Source organism: Cupressus sempervirens, chromosome 4, assembly GCF_028749045.1.
Source record: "Cupressus sempervirens isolate cs-2001-9-10 chromosome 4, ASM2874904v1, whole genome shotgun sequence".
In the NCBI taxonomy this organism is placed as follows: Eukaryota; Viridiplantae; Streptophyta; class Pinopsida; order Cupressales; family Cupressaceae; genus Cupressus; species Cupressus sempervirens.
In genome coordinates this window covers 492979350-492984253 of record NC_143121.1, presented here as the reverse complement: position 1 = coordinate 492984253, position 4904 = coordinate 492979350, and positions in this window count along the sequence as shown.

The following is a 4904-nucleotide window of genomic DNA, read 5'->3' as shown; positions in this document are numbered from 1 at the left end:
ATCAGGGAATTCTAACCCTGATTCTTAAGGATTAAGCCTCATTCTAGGGATAATTCTATGAATCGTGATTAATCTTGTCAACTTCTAATGGACAAGTATCGGGGAACCTTGACTCCTAAGAATTGAGTCTCATTTTGGGAATAATTCTATGAAGTTTTATAATCTTGGTTCTTTCATGTCAGTATCTAGGTGTTCTATCTAGATTCCCTAAGGCTAAGCTTCATTCTGGAGATAACCTTAAAAAGCTCATCAATTGGTGTATATGTCATCAATTCAAAACCAATCTCACATCTTGGTCTATATTCTCAGACTTATGATTTCCTTGAATCAATGTGCTGCTCACACATTTATTCAAAGAGGAGCAAATGTAATACCCCTAAATTGGCAGATTGGTATGTTGAACCAATTTTGGTCTATCAATCCTACTTAAAGTCCTATTGTACTAGACAATTCTAATTTCAATAATCTCTACTCGATCGACCTAGGCATCAAATGTAGAAAATCATTAATTTACATTAATCACATATTTTATTTAATTCCTAAAATATTAATCAAATTAGCTAAGTTAAACCTATTAATTAATTTAATTTAATTTTAAGTCTTAGTAATTTCATTAAATTAAAATCACCTCTTTAGCTAATACAAATGAGGAATTAATATATCTAATTTAATTAATACACCCTCATTCTAATTATTGAATTTAATTATTCAATTAATTATATTATTCAATTATGAGGTCATATTTAACTTTTTAAATCAAATATCTTCTATTATATTCTCTATTCAATTCATATTTGGAAACATTGAGTGGATTGAAACCAGAAAAGGAATTAGATCAATTAAGTTCCTTTTCACAAGGGAATTTTCTATTCTGGTTGAATCTCATCTTCAATCTCAACCATTTATCAAATTCCAGGATTCTATATAAGAAACCTTCAACCTCTCATTTTGAGTATGCACATGAAAAGTATCGAATTAATGCCAATTTGTTTACTCAAGCATTTTGCATACACAACTCTATTTTCTTTCACATGCTTTCTCATATAGTTTACAATGCATACATTTAGATTAATTTGCTTATCTTAGGAATTAGACCAATTAAGTTCCTTTTCACAAGGGAATTTTCTATTTTGATTGAATCTCATCTTCAATCTCAACCATTTATCAAATTCTAGGATTCTATATAAGAAACCTTCAACCTCTCATTTTGAGTATGCACATGAAAAGTATCGAATTAATGCCAATTTGTTTACTCAAGCATTTTGCATCCACAACTCTATTTTCTTTCACATGCTTTCTCATATAGTTTACAATGCATACATTTAGATTAATTTGCTTATCTTATTCTTCGATTAATTTGCATACATCTTAGCTTAGTTTTGCATTCATCTAGATTAAATCCTTTGTACTAGTTGGTTTGGTTGCTAATCTCTCAATTCTAAGGGTAAATAACAAAATTCGTCTAGTTAGAAGGCAACAAATCGATTTGTTGGATCATATAGAATGGACAATCCCATGTTCATTTTAGGATGTTTCTAGCATGTAAAGATCATGTTGAAGTGTGAGTGGATTTAGAGGCCCATAATCAACACATACAACTATGAGAATATGAATATGATCTATGTCAAATAAAAATACATGAATCCAACCTAAGCATCAAAGACAAGTCAAGATAACTAATGCAGTTAGATTCCCTAAGTTTAGTATAGAAATATTATACATATATCAAGGCATAAGTGTCAGGATAACCCTCAAGTGTGATCTTGCAAAAATAGACAAAGATGATGCATTGTAGGCCCAAAGTGTCAAGTAGGACAAGCACGAATTCTCTTAACTCCTTAGGCTAACAATACACCCACAAGCAAAAAGCAAGTAAAACATGCCCCAACCCCCAATCTTCTAGTCCATGACATCCTTGAAAGGTTATTTAGGGAGGGAACACTTAGCAAATAAATCATCATAAACAACACACAAAGAAGATAAAGTTCATCATAACTCATCAATTTTAATGGTTAAGTGTGTGTGTGTGTGTGTGTAAGTCACATGGCCATTTCTTCAGTACTCACATCTGATAGGGAGAAATGTCATAGCATCCTAGGCTATATGTAAGATATCCAAGAAGTGTTAAGAAACACTCGATGTATGAGTTGCCAAAGAAACCCTAATGCATAAGAAGGCCCTGATAAGCTAGGAAGATGTGCCCCCTAGATGAGGACAAGAGATTATTCCAAGCTAGTAAATGTAGTGAAATGAGTGAGAGAAAAGTGAGACTGATAGACATAGGTGTGATTGTCTAAAGTAGCACACGTTTCTAAGTTTTCATCACTTGGCAAGATTTTTTCAGGACATTTTTTCCTTTTATTTTTTTGTTTGAACTTTGATTTTTTTGGTGATACATCAAAGTGCTTATTGCCAGGTTTTCACTAAGATGGTCATTTTTTTAGAACATTTTCTAATTTTTAAGATTTTTTCAGTGTTAGATATAATTTTTTGGATTTTTTCAGGATCATAAGATATGTACAAAAAAGATAAGACTAAATAGCCTTAGGCATAGAACTTTTTTAGATGTAGAATGTTAATAGACTCTATAAGTTGTTCTCCTTCAGAGTGGAAAGCTGATATGCACTGGATCCAAACGTTGTTGTGACAATGTAATGACCCAACCAGTTAGGCTCAAATTTCCCCTTTTGTTCCCTATTTTGTTGATTCTGGGGGTTCTCTAAAAGAGCAAGCTCACCGACTTGGAACTCACGAGGATTGACCTTTTTGTTGTAGCTAGTAGACATCCTTTTCTGGCAAGCCCTCATGTGATAAAAAGCAACATTGCAATGCTCATTGAGGGTTTCTAGCTTATGTATCCTCATAGCTCTATGGTATTCATCGATTATTAACTCATGTAGGGAGATTCATTGTGAAAGAATCTCAATTTATAAGGGTAGGAAAACCTCAGAACCATAAACTAGCAAAAATGGTGTAGCTCCTGTTGGTGTGTGTATAGTGGTCCTATAAGCCCATAGTGCCAGATTGATCTATAGGTGTCAATCTCTACCCGATTTATGGACAGTTCGATGCAAGATTTTGAGCAGTGTCTTATTAGATGCTTTAGCTTGGTTGTTCCCTTGGGGGTAGTATATTGTGGACCAATGTTGTTTGATCTTGAACTTCTTACAGAGTTGCTTAAGGTCCTTATTTTTTTAATTGTCCTTCATTATTAGTAACAATGGAGGATGGGTTACTATAGTGACAAATAATGTGGTTGAGAATAAACAAGACAACATGCTTTCCTATAGCAGTAGATAAGGGCACAACTTCAACCCATTTTATGAAGTATTTTATCATTGTAATGATAAACTTGTGACCACTAGATGAGCTTGGATGAATCTTTCCCACCAAATCAAAGGCCCACTGCTGAAATGGCCAGTATATAATAGAAGGGATGAGTTCATGCCCAAGAGCATGAATCAAGTTACCATGTAGCTAGCATTTCTTGCAAGATTTAGCATATCTAACATCATCAACCTCCATAGTTGGCTAATAGTAGTCCACCCTAAGTAGTTTTCAAGCAATTGTAAGACCATTAGAGTGTGCCCCACAAATTTTGTCATGGACTTTGACCAATGCCTTTCAAACTCTTCTAGTTCAAGACACCTAAGAAGCATTCTATCTAGACCCTTCCTATATAGATCACCAGAGACAAGGGTATAGTGTGAGGTGTTTTAGAGAAGTTGACATGTTTTGTTGCATGTAAGGTTTTCAAGAATTATCTGATCACACAAGTAGGAGAAAATGGTGGAGTAACATGAAGAGTCGTGACCAAAAACTATCCTGATCACATGATTATCGAGGGATTCCTATGCACGATGGCATAATTCTTCCACCGGGAACTCAAAATGTGATTCATGTTCTTGTAATTGTAAAATAGATGCTAGAGTGACCATACCATTTTCAACCTTAATTTCCACCCTAAGAATTTGCTAAAATGTCTCAAATGTGAAGTAGTTCCTTAAGACATCAATTAATTTCTTCTAGGGCATAAGCTTGTCATCTTTGGTTTGGTATCATTATTTACTTGGTTGATAATAAGCTAAGAATCTCCATGGATGTGTAGCTTTGTAATCCTTCATTCTAGAGCCATTTTGTTCCTATTGGTTAAAGCCTCATACTTAGCAATATTGTTGGTGCATGGGAAAAAGAGTTTGTAGGACTTTGGGATAGTGTAGCCATGAGGCGTGACAAACAAGATTTCTGCACCTACTCCATTTTGAGCGTGAGAGCCATTGAAGAACATTTTCCATATCCTCTCTGTAATGTACATGATAGATGCATCAAGAAATTCAATCTGCATGGGAGCGTTGTCTTGTAATGCAAAATCAACAAGTTGATTAGCTATGACTTGTCCATTAATGGCTTTTCATTTGACGTATTGAATGTCAAATTCAAAGAGAATCATCATCCATTTAGCAAGATGCCCGGTAAGTGTAGCTTTACTTAGAAAATATTTGAGGGGATCAATTTTGGCAATGAGATGTACTATATGAGACAACATGTAGTGCCTAATCTTTTGGGAAGCAAATACCATTGCAAGGCAAGCATTTTAAATGTTGTTGTAGTTCATTTCATAACCCACCAAAGTGTGACTAATGTAGTATATAGCATGTTAGTTTCCATTGTCATCACTTTGCACTAGTAGTGCTCCTAGAGAAGAATTTGTAGTTGAGATATATAGGATCAAAGGTTTTCTTAGTATAGGTGGTATCAATAGTGGAGGTTTAGCCAAGTATCCTTTGATTTGATCTAAGATTTTATGACATTCCTCATTCCAAATGCATGTGGAGCCTTTGTGCAGGTTTTTATTGAAGGATTGAGTTCTATTAGCTAACTAAGATATAAGCCTTCTAATAGAT